This window comes from Drosophila virilis, chromosome 3 (assembly GCF_030788295.1).
Source record: "Drosophila virilis strain 15010-1051.87 chromosome 3, Dvir_AGI_RSII-ME, whole genome shotgun sequence".
NCBI classification, from domain to species: domain Eukaryota; kingdom Metazoa; phylum Arthropoda; class Insecta; order Diptera; family Drosophilidae; genus Drosophila; species Drosophila virilis.
Window position 1 is genome coordinate 15,763,675 of NC_091545.1, and position 17,378 is coordinate 15,781,052.

The window sequence follows — 17,378 nt, forward strand, 5'->3', positions numbered from 1 at the left end:
AAAACGCGGCAGCCCGCGCCGCGCGGGTAAACAAGCGGCTTTCCAAACAGGAAAAACCAGGGCAGGGGAAAACGCAAATAGACAGAGAGTCAGAGAGAGAGAGAGAGAGAGAGAGAGAGAGTGGAAGAAAGGGAGAGGCACTTTGGACTACTTTAATCACGCCATGGGATTAAGGGCAACGCCGCGGATGATGAAGAAGTTGCGTGTGCCAAGAGTTTGTCTCTGGCGAAGGAGTAGCAGCTGAAGATGTAGATGAGGGGGCAACGAGGGGCAGGAACTACGCTTACAATTTAATTAACTTTTTGTTTTTATTTCTTATTAAAGACGCCCCTTGTTTGTTGTTGTATTTGCTTTAACGGCACTCTTTGTACGCCATAATGCAAGTTTAATCAGCGCGCGACAAAAAAAAAATAGAAGAACTCTATATAAAAAAAAAACACAAGTCAGATACAGATACAGATACTTGCGAGCGGCGGTTGCCGCATTTGTAGTTGTGGCTGTATCTGTGTGGGTGTCACGCAAGATTTGCCTAACCAAGTGCTTGCAGATAAGTCGAACAGCAACAACAACAATGAGAATGACAATGACAATAGTATCTTTTGTCTTCTACCCACACACACACACACACATACACACGGGGAGAGAGACGGGCCGCCGCCGCCTTTGATTTGCCTCCTGTGCCTTCAATTTGCCAGGTGTAATCTCTAGTGTAACAGCGAAAACAAAATAACAACAACACCAACAAAAGCAAGCAATAAATCGAGAGCCGTTGATAAAGTTAAGCAAACGACAATAAAATGACAATTTTTTAATTATAAACGTTTGCGCTTTTGTTTAATTAAAACACAAAAAAACGGAAAGAGAAGAAAAATGGCGCCTCTGAAGCAATTGCCGAACTACTTGAAAGATATTATAGAGCTTGAGAAACAAGTCTTTGACAATTGCAAGTCTTAGTAAAAGACTTTGGTTAGATCGATTTTGGGTTAGATCGAAACAATTGGACTGTAAACCAATTCCAATTGAATATGAAAGAACGAAGAACCAAAACTCGAACCAACACTTAGATAATATCTATCGAAAAGCGGGAATTGAATCTGAAGGCGAGGCCCAAGCTAATAAAATACTTGAGTGTCTAATAATGTTGTATGGCATTAATTTCTATGTTTATATTATTCATATTTTTTAAAAGCAACATGTAAATAAGTTTCAGTTTATTTCAAAGAAACCAGTTCGAAATAATCAGATTCCACTTTACAAAAAAAAAAAAAAACCCAATTCATAAAACTTGACTTAAGAACTGGGGAATTCGCATAGATAGACATCATCTTATCACAGATAGTTCTAAATTTTCCTGCCAAGCGCCAAATGTTATTTGACATATGATTATGCGCATAGTTTATAGATTATGATCAGCAGATCTTCATATTGTCATGCGCTTCAAATAAATCATGTCTGTTTTTATCTGTGTGCCAAAAAATACAAGAAATAAAAAGAAAAACAGCTTTAACAACAAATCAAATTCCGCGAAATATGCGAAACGAAATTTGAATTCAAATGTGACTGGCACATAAAAGATATATTTCAAAAGAAATCTAGACAAAGCCAGCGAAAACAACCTGCCACAGCCCAAAAGAAGCTGAGATCAGATTCTTCTGATTGGAGTGCTTGGAGCTCTGTGTGACTTGTTGGTCTCTGGCTTGGCTAATTAAATGGGCGACTCTGGGCAGGCAGGCCAATTAATTAAGCGCATAATTTATGGCAAAATGTCTGTCTGTCTGCCCGTCTGTCTGTCTGTGCTGCCGCATGTCAACGACGTCAATTGAAGGCGCATATAAACAATATGCGTTCGACAAAACGTGCATTAAAAACAACAAAAACCAAATGGCAAAAAGTATCTGTTTCCAAATGTTTAATTTATGACATTGGCGAAAATTTATGACTAAAAATTGAAATGCTCAGCGTGCGGCGTTGGAGGACGACAATGAATATGTATTGTATCTTTCAAATTGAAATTCCAATGAAGCTCAAGGAGTTGGCAATGATAAAAAAACAGCAACAACAACAACAACAACAAGATGCAGAAGAAGAAGCAGAACAGCAAAAACAAATAGCACTCATCGTCGCAGGAAGCAACAGACAGACCAGGCCCAGACCTTAAACAAACAAAAATTAATTATGTTTCGATGCGGAGAGCGAGAGAAAGATACAGATACAGCAACAGCAACAGCAACAGATACAGATACAAAAGAACCTGGCGTGTAGACTGCGTCGGCCTGAAAATAAAATAATTTCATTTCGTTTCGTCTGTTTATAAGAAAAATATGTTTTTGTTTGTTTTAACGCGCTTCCTTTGCACACAACATGTGCGTGAGCTATATCTGTGTGTGTGTGTGTGTGTGTGTGAATGCAGCCTAGAGATGCGTATCTGTTGGATACATGTGCAGTTAACTGTACATGTACACATACACGCACACGTGTCTATTCTGGCTATTTTTGGGCATCATTTAAATTAATTTGGTTTCGTCTAAGGCAACACATAGATACACACATTATTCTTTTTTAGCTGCCTCGCATCTGTGAGATACATTTTTATGAATTATATGGCATGCCTCAATGCATGCTGCAACTTATCTTTCTCTTTCCCTCTCTCTCTCTCGCTCTCTTTACCCAGCTTCATTTTAATTAGCTTGACATTTATTTTTTCGTTTGCCTTTGTTTTTTTTCGGTTTTTTTCGTGCTGATTTTCCGTTGGCTTCGGCCGTCTGTCTGCGGTTTTTAGGGTTAACAGCGCGTAGATTGATATCTTCAAGTTCATTAGAGTTGCAAGTTGCTTTAATTGGAAATATGCACAGATCTCAAGCAGCTGGAGCAGGCTCTCCAGTCGCAGCAGCCGTCCCGCGCACACTTGGGTGAGAATTAATGATGCCTGACTCTGACTCCGACTGCGACTCTCGACTCCGTGAATTGCCCTGCTCCTGTTGCAGCTCTTTCCTCAGTTCTGCTTAAACTTGGGCATTTCATTTTATATACACAGCGCGAGCATATCAACTCTCAGGGCCTCCTTTCTTCTGCATGTTTATTCTCCGGTTTTGTTAACTGATTTCAACGGAATCGGCAGTTAATGAAGAAGCGGCCAGCGTGCTCCTCCTGCCCCCTACAGGGCCTGTTTTAATTAAATGCTTTCCTATATAAGGCATATTAAAATGTTGCACTTTTATGAACTCGTTCCAAAAATCAAAAAAAAAAAAGGGAGCATGTTGGACTCGTGCTCTTTACTTATTTATATATACTTAAGGTCCTCAAAAAGCTGGAGTATCTCACAGTCAGTCTTACTTGTTGAGTTTATGAAATATTTGTGTTTTTCCTAGATTCCAGCAGAATATTGCGCTAGCATTCATTTATTCAGTTTACTTTAAAATGTTTATGCAAATATTATTACAATTAATTTCAATTCAAGAATTTTTAAATTAAATTTATTTTTATATTCTATAATCTCATAGAGCTCGCGTCGCGGTCTTTATGTTTTGCAAATCTAATTCTCAAATTCATTTTATTTATTTACATAAATTACTTTGTCAAGCGCACAAACACACACAAACTAATTTCCATTTAAATTTCCACTTGTTCTTTGTGTGTCGCCTCCCTCCTTGACAATAAATGCCCGCATGTCTTGTTAATTTTCATTTTAAACGAGTGTGTTTCTTAGCTTTTAGTATTTGTTCTTCTTAGACGCAGCGCACAACAAACAAAATTAACACCTAGTTGCTATATTTCCAGCTAAAAACCACACACACACACACACACGCACACACACGTACAGGCACATTTGAAAATAAAAAGAGACCATAAGTCAAACCCCTAACAAGGTGTCATTTGTTCGTTGGTTTTTGTGCTGGAATTGCTGCTAAATGAATTAGAGAGCTGCCCGTGCTTCCATATGCCATAAATATCATTGAGGGGGTAAGGGGCAGGGGTGCAGGTGGGTGGAGGGGGGAGGAGGTTGCAGGTGAATTCACCCACATGTCACGCCCGTTGAATTTATAGCTGACACTTTCGTTGATATTTATTTTTTGCAGCTCATTCGTTTAAATGCAAATTGTTCAACTAGGCGTATGCGCGATATTTGCACTGGCAATTAGCATATTAAATATTTGACTGATAGACACAATTTTTGGCTCAGCTTAGAGCATGTTTTATATTCCATTTATTTGCCTTTACACACAAAATGTTTCCATAGAAAAACAAAAATAAATTCTAGCTAAAATTGCTCAATAAAGCGTCGCGTCGCCTCGCCTCGCCCCGTTTTGTGTTTGTGTTTGTATTTTTATTTGTATTTTTATTTTTATTTGTATTTTTTTTTTAGAATATTTGTGTTTGTCGATTATGTTTGTCTACCTCTTGCTGGTTAGGGTAGGGGTGAGGGGACAGCTCCCCGCTGTTCTATTACCATAATTTTCTACTTGATTTCTGACGCTCATAAATCATCATCAGTTTTCCAGTCTGCGGCGCGATAGCGTCAGCAGCTAGTTTGTTCTTGTTGTTGTTGTTTTTTAGGTAGTCGTCGTTTTAGTTTTATGGAATTTATCTGTGACAACAAAAACAACAACAACAACAGCAACAACACTGACAACAACAACGACGACAACTTTGGCGACACAGTTAGCAGCAACAGCAACAAGTTTTATTGTTGTTGTTCTTTTGAGTGTAGTTTGTTTTGTTGTTGTTGTTGTCTATTTTTTTTTTTTTTGGTTTGATGTATCTGGCAGATACGCTTGGTGAAAAATTGATAGCTTGTTGTGTCTTCAAGCAAAACGATGCATAATAAATGCCTCGATAAACAATACAAAGAATTTATTGAAAGACAAAAAAAAAACAACGTATATAATTCCTATGAAAAATCGAAATGTATAATATATAGAGGCTAGATAAAGTTGGCAAACGTGTTTCTCTAGCTTGACTTACAGTCAAGCTAATTTTGGTAAAGCTCAGGTCTCTTTTGTGCAATCTTTCAGTTTTCTACCGCAGGCAGGCACATAAACAATAATTGTAAGGCTAACAAATAAAATGTAGAAAAAAACTTTAAGATATACCAAAAAAAAAAAAATGGGTAAAATAAATATCAGCCAGCCATAAACAAAAAGCGCTTGGCTTAAATGCCATTAAAACGCAATTTGACGCCTTGTTGTTGAACAAAGATAAACAACCAGTTAAATTTTGACAATGACTTTAGCTTAGCACCCAACAAATTTGCGCTTAAATCAAGTTTGGAGCTATTTGAAGATACCGAAAATGTGGGCAACTTCAAAGAGATCGAGCCAAACGAGACTATGCAATTTTTTGAATTAGTTAAAACTAAACAAAATACACACTCGAGCATACACACACACACACGCACTTGTTGCTGTCATTTATCAACTAAATAAATCGTCGTTTGAGTAGCATATTTTCTTGGTTGGCGCTACGCTGGCTAATTGCCGGCCAGGCCTATACAAACGAGCGGAGAGCCCATAAATAATCAGCCTAATAGACCGCAAACAGAGTATTCAAATAGCCCGAAAAGCATGGCCAAAACAAACAGCCAAAAGAAAGCAGCCAATGGTGGAAAATTATGATCAATGCAATCATGTCAAATTGATTTCTGAGGCCTGAGCCCAACCGCAAGCCAACAAAATACTCGTAGAATCTGTACGAGGGGTGCGAGGTCTAATGACATGGCCAGGCAGGCAGCTCGAACGAAAATTGAAGGAGCTGCAAAATAAATCAAACAAACGAGTCGAAGCCAAGCCAACTCCGCCAAGAAACCGCCGCGCAGTTTGATGAATTGCAGCACACGGGTCCGCTGACTTGGCCAGTTTTCAGTTGATGGACGATTGGTCGGCCAGTTACGGGTTACTCCCGTAGCCTCTACCTAGCTCCCCAGCATACGTTCATACATATATTTCTTATGGTTCGGGCTCGAACTGCGGGCTCGCCATGCCCGCTTGTGGTAAAAATTAATCAATATGCTGTGGCTGCTGCTGCTGCTCTTGCTGTTGTTGTTGTTGTTGTTGTTGTTAATTTTGTTGTTATTGCAGGCAGCTCATGTTGTTCAAACACGGCAGAAGAGTCCGTGGGCAGAGGGAGGGGGTTTGGCTCGAAATGGTTTTATAATTATAAGGGTCGCGTTCAGGTTGACTGGAAATTATCGGTTGTCCAACGTGAGCTCGTTGAAGGAGGGCCGGGCCCAATATAAGTACAACTTGTTTGTCAATAATAACAAAAACCCCAAAGACAATTCGCCTGGTCAATAATTAGAGACACAGAAACCCTGGGAAGCGGCCCAATGCGCGGCTCAGTTACAGACTCCTCCCTGCCAATGGCCAGGTATGTGTAAATGTGGCCAAGAACTACGCGGACTTGGCCAAATTTAATGACAAGCCAGCATAATGAGAGCTACTTGAAATAGGTCTAGGCAGGCATTAAATGCATACTAATCACATAGTTAAATTAAATTGAATACCCCTATTGCACATTTAACTAGCTCATTTCTCTGAAGGAATAGTTCAATGTGTCTTATAATACTTTGAAATAATAATAATTTGATATATGCATCTATAAACTATTATATATCTATATGATATCGCGATTCCAGCTAAAAACGGTTCAAGTTTCATTAAAATTGACAGATTTCTCTTGACAGAAGCGAAAATAACATATCTTGTACTAAGTACCTTTTGTAAAGAATATATACACTTGTTTGTGGTATCAGATATATCTTACTCTATATGATACACATTTTGTAACAGAAATATCACATTATTCGCTTCTCTATAAACTGAAAGCTAATACATTTTTATAAATTGGGTTTTTTACTATAAACCTAAACCAAATCAGTTGTGAAAAAAACAACCGAATCAACACAAATGAACCAATTTCGAACAAGCATAAATTACTTTGATCCTATCGGGCAGAGCTTAAATGTGGCCTGTATTTTGTATATGAAAATATTGGGGACTTGCAATATTTTCAGTACAACGGGCAATTGTAAACTTGAAGCTAAATTGCTTTCATTCAAAAACCGAACAAAGTTTTCGGGTTTGCAGACCAGATAAATTAAAGGAATTCGAAGATATTTATTTGGAATATCAAGCTGTTTGTTTTTTAAATTTCTTGCAGCTCTACTAAAAACATACTCTAAAATGTAAGCACACTTTCCTTCGCCGTCTAATAAGTTGCTGTCAAATGCAAATGAAGAGAGCTAAAAATTATAAAACTGTGCCGCATTAGTATGCACATTAGCGCCCAGCTGACAGCTGGCGGTTGGAGTCGCAAAAATGTTAAACAGGATACCAAATGACGACTTAACTCTGTGACAAGTCAACTTGTCTCGTGTCGTGACTGGCTGACTGGTTGACTGACTGACTGACTGAGTGTCAAAGTGATTGTCAATAAATTTTGTAGACTTTTGCGAATGAAAAAATTGGTAACAACATCAACGAGATAATCCGCACAATTAAGCGGGAGACACCCAAATGCGAATTGAACAACTTTGCGAGAGAAAATAACAAAGTCCACATTTATTTATGGCCAAGCCAAGTCGAAAGTCAGGCAGGCACGCAGGCACGGAGGCAAACCAGGCAAACAGAACGGCCATAAACCAGCGTTCGAACAAAAACATAATTTATGTTCTTTCGGGGCAGGTAGCGAGGAGCGTTTGTAAAATGATCACCTGTTCAACAGCGGGCCAAGTGCCGAGACCCAAAGATCTGCGGGCGGTAAAAGCAGCCAGCAGCCAGCAGCCATATGACAAAGTCAGAAAGGAGAGTCTCGTCTGGCATTTTGAGTGTCGCCACAGCATGGAGTCGCCGGCTCTGCGATCCTTGGTGTGTGACAGTGCGCAATATTTCGAATTGCAATGTGCGGGCTGCAAAAAATACACAAAAAACAAGAAAAAAAAAAAAAAAAAACGCCAGAGAAAGAGGGAAAAACTGCGCCGCATGGTGTCCCATGTTCAGTCAGGCAGCAGGCAGTCCCAGTCTCAAGCCCAGTTAGTCCATCCCTGCCCCTGCTTCTGCCTCTACGCCGGCCCGGCATTCGTGCCTCTTGGCTGTTGTATGTAAATTGATATTTTTTTTTTGCGCCGCGCAACACCTTTGGCCACTTCCTTTGGCCGAACGCTAACCTTGAGAGCGGCTGTCGTTAAATGCGACTGTGTTTTATTATTTTTTATTTTTATATTTATTTTTATTGTTTCATTTAACTGAAGTTTAATGAAATCATTTCGTGGCTACGTTCCTGGGCACCAAAGTGTTGCGGACTAATAAAAATTGTGTGCGTTTGCCGTAAACGTAAACAGAAACTGAAATAAAATATTAACGACAACAACGATCCTCAAACCTGTTGCAGTCAGATCGTCAGCAACATGGAAAAGGTGTCACGTTACGCATAATTTATGACCACAGAAACTATAATTTTCCCCAAATGCCAGTGACACGCAACCAAGACCAAGATCAAGACCAATACCAACATTCAACATCCAAGAAAACGGTCTTTGAGCATTTGAAAATCGTCTCGACATGCAAGGGGTAATCGTCATCGTCATCGTTATCGTTATCGTGCATCTGCATCTGCATCGAGTCAGACGCAGATTAATGAGCCTCCAGCGATGCAAGTAGACTGCCTCTCCCACCTCTCTCACCCCGCCGGCGTCTCTCTCACTCTCTTAGCCGCATCAAGGCTTGCCAACTTCGCTTGGCCCCAATAATTTTGGAACTACCAAATAGACGCGCCAGCGAACTATGGCTCCTCCGTAGAGTAGCTGTCTGTGTGTCTGGTAGTCGCTACGGCAGCCAGGTTTGACAACAAATAATGAAATAATGTTCGTGACAGCCACGCACAGAGATAAGATTTCAGTTCTCTTTTTTTTTGACAGCAATATTGATTCGAACGAAAAACGAAAATGCGCGTACTATAACGAAAATACAACCAGCCACCAGACAAAAGCAACAACAACAACAACAATATCGAAACAGCCGCAATTTTTTCTCCTCTTCTTCTTGTTCCACTCTTTGTTGGGTAAACAAAGCCCAACGGCACGTTGGAAAAACGAAACTAAACGGAATGAAATGAAACGAAAGGTGAGCAACAGTCGTTTCGGTAGGTAGGAAATCGAAATCAACAAAAATGAACCAGAGATAAGGCGCAAGCTACCAAAAAAAAAAAAAAAAAAAAAAACAGAAACAGAAAGAAAAACAAAAATCCAAATATAAAAAAAATGTATCAGAAAACAACAATCTCAACAAGGAAAAATATGAATGCAAATTCTGGAATTCAGTTAATGAAAGGGGATAAAAAATATCATCAAATGGATTGTCAAAAAAAAAGCAGCTATTAATTCCATTTATAATTGAATTAATTATTTTATAAAATTTAACATTTTTCATAAATAAATGTATTTTAATAATCAATATCAATAATCAATATTCAAATATGAGTTCGAATATAAGATAGATTCAAGTAAATTCTTGGGAAGAAGATCAAAAGCTTATTTTTGTATAATATTTTTAAATTGGCTTCAGATCTCAAGAAAAGTGTAAGAAATTTTGCAATTTATTTCGCTGACACGATTGCTTGGCGCTTGGCCGGTTCTCATTGGCCTAACTTGACTGAAAGATACATTTGTATCTGATATGCAAAAGATACACAGTCGTGCACTTGGCGGCATTTACACTGTCACTGGCCACACATACCTGACGGTTGCAGCTGCAGCCGGTTGCGATTTGTTTTCGCTGATGATAATCCCAAGCTCTGGTAATTAAAAAAAAAAAGGCGCCGTGCAACTGTTCGAGTTAATCCAATTTCATGAGACACACACACGCACACAGATACAGCTGCAGATACATTTACTTGTAGATACAATGTCGTTCGGTTGTCTCTTTCAGTAATTTGACTTGATATTTTTGGACAGATTTTTTAATTAAAATTTCATGTAGCCAACCCAGCTATCTAAACACTCACGAATACTCAACGAGTACTCAACTATGCGGATAGGTGTCAGGCTCAAGTAGACAGGCGACAGCTCTGCAATCTCCGGGCAGATGTGGGCCGCCGGGCCAAGCGTCAAGCGCCGAGCGCCAAAATCCAATTTCAGTTGACGCTTGTCGTCGTCATCGATCACAGATCACCCAATGGCAACAACAACAAGCGACAAATCTTGTTGTTGTTGCTGTTGTTGTTTTACTTTTATAACAATTTTGTATAGACACTCACACGCACATTGTTAGAGATACAATTTGTATTTTCATAACTCGTTTTGCCGCTCTCGAAGACTGGGGCGCTTCTTGTTTTGATGCCACTTGGCGGCTGTTTTATTAACTTCTTTTTAATTTATGACAGCCCTTGTATATGTATTTGTTGTATATATTTCTATTACAATGGCAGCATAACAAAACGTATTTCAATTCAACTATTTAGACGAGCACTGCAAATGTTTGTGTATCTTATGGATACACGTTTACCGTTCCGTTTATGCTGTTTGTATATTCAATTGATTAATTGAAGTTTAAAAGGTGTAATTAAGGCGTCTCACAAAAGTCGCGGAATCGGGCAACAACCGTGAGCCACACACTAAAATGCCCGACAGCACCACCAAACGCTGCGATCGTCGAAAACAAACTGAGGCAACGCTACGCAGCGACGCGGCTGCCGAGCGCAGAGAGCGCGGTCAACAAGAGAACGAGAGCGAGAGAGAGAGAGAGAGAGAAAGAGCGCAGAGCGTAAGCAAGTGTTTGTCGTGCAAGTAGCATGCGATAAATGCTGGCAGCAAAAAAGATGACAACAAATACAATTTGCATGCAGTGTGCTTTGCAATTTACCAGGAGCATATCCTGAAGTTAAGTAGCTGCCAGATTTGACATGCGCATATATAAGTGACTTGCAAGCGCTTCAAATTTGTAATGGAAAACTCTAATTAATTTAACAGAATGTAGCAATTTTGTCAATAAATAACATTTGAATTGAAATTGAATTAGCTAATTTATCTGCATGCGGCATACATTTTTAAATTTCTCTATACACTTTTTCTTTATGAATGTGTACCATATTTTCCTGTTTGTATAACTTGCATTTTCTCAACCCCCACATTTTAGCTAGTGTTGACAAAACTTGACTGGATTGACAGCCGCCTGGCATTACGCATTGCACATGTGGTGCATTTCGCATGCCTAAATCAGGCGACAACATCCCCCCCGCCCCTTAGAGCCCTGAAACACTGTGTGCCTGTTGGCTTTTGTCTGGTTCAGGTTTTTCACTCTCGCACTCTCGCAGTCTCTGCTCCTGAATGCCAGGCAATTTTGAAATGTTTTTCCAGCAGGGAACGTGCGTGCACCCTGCTGACAGTTGCTGGTGGTGGGTGAGGGGCAGCGATTGCTGCTGCTGATTGAGGCACGTTTCGCATACAGGGTGCTCGCTCGCTCTCTCTCTCTGACTCTCTCTCTCTCTCTCTCTCTATGTGTAGCTGTCGCTCTCATTAGTCGCTGCACTCATTAAATGCGCCTCGGGGCCTATCAGTGCATGATAATCACAAGAATTAAACCAAAAGAATACATGGCGTTAATTGCAATCCCTTCCTGTGCACGCTCAGCTCAACGTTCCATGCTCAAAAATTGCTAATGAGCGCACGTTCCATGCACTCTCTCGCTCTCGTTCGTTCTCTCTTCTGCTACTCTCTGCAGTTGACCGACCGGTTTTCAGGTTTTTATCTGCTAAGGGTCTTGTTAAAAGTAATTCGTAACACGTTGTTACCAGATAACGCCGCCGCCGCAGCACTGGGTCTCGCATTGCGCTCCTAACGAGTCGCTCCGAGTGGCTCCCGCCTCTCCTCCAGTTCCATCTCCATCTTCCTCTTTTGCTGTTGCTGCATGTTCCTCTTGGCTTGTTAGCGTCGTTCGCTGGCTAAAAGAGCGATAAAATGCATGGGGAGAGGCGCAAGTCAAGATCAAGGCAGGTTTAATGGGCAGATCCAGGCTCACGTTTTGACTTTTGGCTTCGTCGCCGGTTCAATACACCCTGCGCATAGTTAGCTGCAGGGTGCCCAGCCGATCGCCTCTCACTGCGCCGGATCGTGCAACACAGAACATGATTCGGTTGGAGCTCTCTACTCGCCAGCCGGTTTGCCCAAGCAGACAACACCACATGTGGTGATTGTTGTTCTTGTTGTTGTTGTTGTTGCTGCTGCTGAGTGATTTTGCCTAGTTAGGAGTCGGAAATGTGCAGACATTGCAAAAATCTCATGTTTATATGCATTTCGATTGTCGCTTTCCAGTCAGGAAAGCTACATACAGCTCCCCTCCATTTCCAGCAGCCCGGCGAGCAGCAAGCAAATCGTGCGCCTGGCCGCTAATGAACTTACAATGGTTCGCTTGTTTGGTCTGCGAGGGCAGGGCGACTGGCCAAAACAGACTTGGTCCAAAGCTCGGCACCCACACGGTACGGAATGCCCCGGCCTGATCGGAGATTCGCAATGTGAAACATGAACTTGGCTCCATGATTGAGCGACGAAAACTTTGGTCGTGCTTCAATCAGTTAACCACTGGCCAGTTCAGCTCCAGCTCAGACCGAGTTGGAGAACAGACCCTGATGATGTCGATGCCATGATCATGATCAGCAAAACTAACAAGAGGTGTTGCTTCTGTCGTTGTTCGTTGCAGCCAACAACAACAACTACAAGAGCTATGTATCTGGCCAGGCATCAGCTCGTCAGAGTCGAAGCCTGATCGTGATTTTCCTGGGTGGCACATACACAGCTCTCCCTTTCTCCCTCTTTCCCCCTCTCTCTCTCTCTCTCTCTCTGTTACTCCTATGGCCTTTGTTTCATGTACACTCGATGATCGGCTGGTCTGATTGTCTGCGCTTTGTTTGTTTCTCGTCTCGTCGCAGCTGCCCAAGGGGAATTCGCCTTAACTAGTAGTCAACCTGGCGCAAAAACAAAACATAAAGTAAAGTAAAATAAAAACAACAAGCAACAGGCGCGCCAATGTGCCCGGCGCTCTGTCAATGCTCATTGAGGGCACCAGCAGCAAACTAAACAGCTCACTTCGACTTAAATCGGGACGGACAGCCAGTTAGACAATCAGCCGGAGGGACAGACGGTGGTTAGCCTCGGCCTCGGCCTTAGCCTCTGTTGGTTAGCTGCTCGCGCTGGGTGGCAGCCGGAGCTGCTCAGTTCAGCTGACAAATCAATTGAACGTAGGACTCTTTAGTCCAGTTGCCCAGTCATGCCAATTGACAACGGATTACAAATGAGCCATCAATTTAAAGCTCATAAATCGTTGAGCAAACACAAGGATTTCATTGAAGATGAACTCAAAGCCCATCAATCTTGAAGTTGTTCCAAGATAAAGATCGATCGATGGCATCAAGGCAAATGGAAAAAGAGTTAATCATCTGTATGCTTACGCGATTTAAGCATAGTGTAATTTTATGATCACACGAAGAACACGATTGATCTTACAGTCATAATAATCGCTCGCATAGATTAATTTAAAAAACATGCCTTAGATAGATTTCGTATAGTTATTCAGCTGAAAACTTACACGATTTAAGCATAGTCAAAGATATTTTATCTCAATATACAATTTAAATTGAATTTAATTATCTGTTCGTAGAATACATAAGATATGTATCAGCACAAAAGCCATGTTTCAGATAGATCTAGATAGTTTTCGATAAGATAAAGTTAATCGGTTATAAGCTCACACGATTGATGGATTTGGATAAGATAGTCTGAGAAGAGTCATTCAGCTGTAAACTTTTATGATTAAAGCATAGATATTTTATCTCAGAATACAAATTAAATCGTAGTTAATGATATGTTGGTAGAATATCTCTTTGCATATATCATCACAAAAGTCATGTTTAAGGTAGATCTAGATAAGATCGTGCTTTAGATAGATTTCGATTAGATTGATGGATGCAAAAGGCTGTGGATCTTACAGTGAAAATAAAAATTATATTGTATCCAAGGATCTATTTAAAGCAAAGTGGCGATCTCTTCGCATGGATCATAATTAAAGCCATGTTTGACATAGAAATAGATAAGATAAAGTGGATCAGTTAAGAACTCACATGATTTAAGCATAGTCCGTCATATTTTATGATCACAAAGAAGTTATACTTTAGCTTATGATCTCTATGGAAGCATAGTGAAGCTCCCTGTGCATAGATCACCATAAAAGGCTGCAATAAAAGTCGTGTTTAGGATAGACCTAGTTAAGATCGTCTGGCTGCAGAACTTGTTATGCTGATTATCACGCCAAGAGCCGAAGATCATAGAATTAATGAGCGCAAACTGTTAGTAAGGTCGTAAAAGGGAGATCATGGCAACAGATTGCAGAGACCGACGTCAGAGATCATCGTAATCGTGTCAGCATTTCAATTAATTAACGCGACAATCTCCCCCGAGCATATGTACGACTACGTCTGGGAATATCAATGTCATCGCTGGTCAATTCTATATAACATACATATATGCGAGTGCGCGTACTGGACATTCCGATCGTGCCAATGGATGTGCGTGTTTGCCGATTCGACAATCAGACAGACGGACAATCGGACGGAGAAGCGCAGACCAATTAATGCCCCAACTACAGAGCCCATTTTCCATAAATAGGCAACACGATTTATGGCATAACAATATTATAATGGCATATATATTCTTATTATTACTTATTATCAGTATCGCAAATGTTCGAAAAATAATACAAAATAATAATTGTCAATCACGCGACATTATCGGAGTGCTTCCATGCGGCGAATACAGTTTATGAGCTGACTGCAGTCTGGAATGCATCGGGATCATAATAAACCATTAAAATAATTAAGATATAACAGCTCGGCAGCCGACTCTGCCCCACAAATGAGGGCAATAAACGAGACGGGACCAAAATAATTCACACCATTTTACAGAGCCAAGCAAAGCTAATTACGTTTAGTCTCTTGCTCGGATGGTCGGATTGTGGGATACGAGTAGATAAACGCATGTCAGAAGACCCGCGATAACCCGCATAGATAAGGCTAGAGTGGCTCGACAAAAAAAAAAAAAAAAAAAACTGACAATGAATATTAAAATTTATTGCCTGCCAAATTGACAGGCACCCACAAAGTGTGTGGAACTTATTGGAAATGCCACGTTCCATGCTGTTCATAGAGTATGCGCTAGTTGTGGCTGTATTAATCATAAATATCATAAACATGCCAAAAATTTGCCTACCAGCGGTGCCTTATTAGGATCGTAAATTAGTGCATTAATTTCTGTCTGAGATGTGGCTTGTCTGTCGTGCCCAGCAATTCACTTAGCCCAGTTGCTGTGTTGGGTCGTTTCCAATTCATTTAGCCAAAATACCAGAAAACACAAAAATAAAAACACGTTACGAAATTTCCAATTGAACAAATGAGCTCAACTTTGCGCAAACTGTGCGGAACAATTGCAGTTGCGGCAAAAGAATGTGCAACACTGGCATGTGACCGACCGTGCCACACGAGAAACAGCAGTCGGGCAGTGAGGAAATCAACCAACTGTGGCAGCCAAATCGAGCGACAACTCTGCCGAAGCTAAAGCCAATGACAGAGCTGAAGCCAGAGCCAAATCCAAAGCAAAAACTTTGCTAAACAACGGACACAGCCCGAAGAAGTTTCATCAGGGGTTAGCTTACGGGTTAGGTCGTGGGGGCCAATGCAGTTGCAGAAATCAGATAATAACAATAGAGCGCGAGCAGGGGCGAGCTGCAAAGGGCAAGCTCAAAGTTGGCAGCACTCGAGCGGACTTTGACCAACTAAAAAACTAAAAAACGAAGCAGTTTATCGGCCAGAACAACAAGAACTAGAACAACAAGCAGCACAGATACTATATCCAGATCCAGCTATATGCTGCTATAGTCGAAAATTATACAAATGACATAAAACTTTGGGGAGTTTTCAGTTTGGGCGTGCGGGCAATCGGGTGTTAAGCGACTTGTTTTTGCATTAACTCGAATTGTTTGCAGTTTGGACTCAGTTCAGTTCTTTTGGTTCTTTTTCAACAAGTTGTGTGCGGTTTGGCGTTGCCACCCGGCTTACAAATTTGCTCAAATTTTCTACACACATTATTTTGACTCGTTGTTGCTGGCAAATAAACTTTTTTTTTAGTTTAAAAACTTTACAATTTACGTGTCTCTGTTTCCTTCGAACTGTGCAAGTTTTTGCAATCGAAATATTTTACCATTTGATTGCTTTTTCATTGTTTTCAAATAGGTGCGGGAACAGCTTCTTGGGTTGGGCTAAGGAGAACTCGGTGAAGTGCAACAATGCAAATCGATTAAAATCATATTTATGAGGTGCTTAGGGGGTTGACTGGCGACCACAGCCAAAGTATTTACAATTTTTGATAGTCAACAACATTGGAACACGATTAAAAACATTGAGATTCTATTGTAGTATTACATTCCCTGCTTAAGCTGGCATCCGATCATTTCCAACTTTATTTTACCGTTTTTTTAAGATTTAAACTTAAACTCATATAGTATTCCTTTTCTAATCTAGTCGGTTTTCAGAGCTCTTTTAGAGCAACTGAGAATTCAATCCAGCTGATACTTTATTCGATTTGCATATGCATTTACACAGCTGTTTCAGAAATGGGGAACTCATTTAGCACCTCGTTGTCCTGCCCAAAATTTAAGTGGTACTCGTCAGAGTTACGTCAAATTGAGACAGCCTAGAGAGAAAGAGGGAGCGAGAGAGAGGCAGCGGGATAGAAAGAGTTGTGTCAACTACGTACACATTGAACTCTGGGCAGTTCTCAAACAAAATTCGGGCTTAAAAGGAAACACAAACAATAAAAAGGTTAACCGGAATTCGGAACCCGAACACCCTGTGAACGCATTGGAAGTCGCAAACGCGGTTAGCAGCCAGCACGATGCTCGTCAAGGCCAGCCAAGGGCCGGTCATAAAACAAAACTAGAAATCAAAGAAAAGGGGTTAAATAGTCAAATGACCTTTGCGCAACGACCAGCGACGGTTTAACACCCATCGAAGCCGTAAAATGAACTTTAAAATTGTGAAAAATAGAAATTGAAAATGCCTTGGCTGCACTTGAGTTCAATTTGAAGAGTCGTCGTTCGGCTTTGTTGTTGGTTCTGATTTGAGTTCTTTTTCGGTTTCAGTTTTGGTTTCTGGTTCGTCGCAGCCTTCAATTTATTAACCTCAATATCAATTGTGGCGCATAAATCACGATAAAAGTAAATACGCGCTGTGCATATTTCACAAAAAGCCGAAACGAAACGAAACGAAACCAAACGAAACGAATTCATTTGGGCGCAGTGAACGTTGAGCTCACAGGATGTAAAAAGGATTGGGCTGGCAGTGAT

General features: G+C 40.7%; 1 protein-coding gene across 1 annotated transcript in view; it reads right to left on the reverse strand.

The window, feature by feature from the left end:
* The window catches only part of LOC6623963 (frizzled-2), a 112,861-nt gene that overhangs the window by 18,270 nt on the left and 77,213 nt on the right, over positions 1–17,378 (reverse strand). The window lies entirely within an intron of this gene.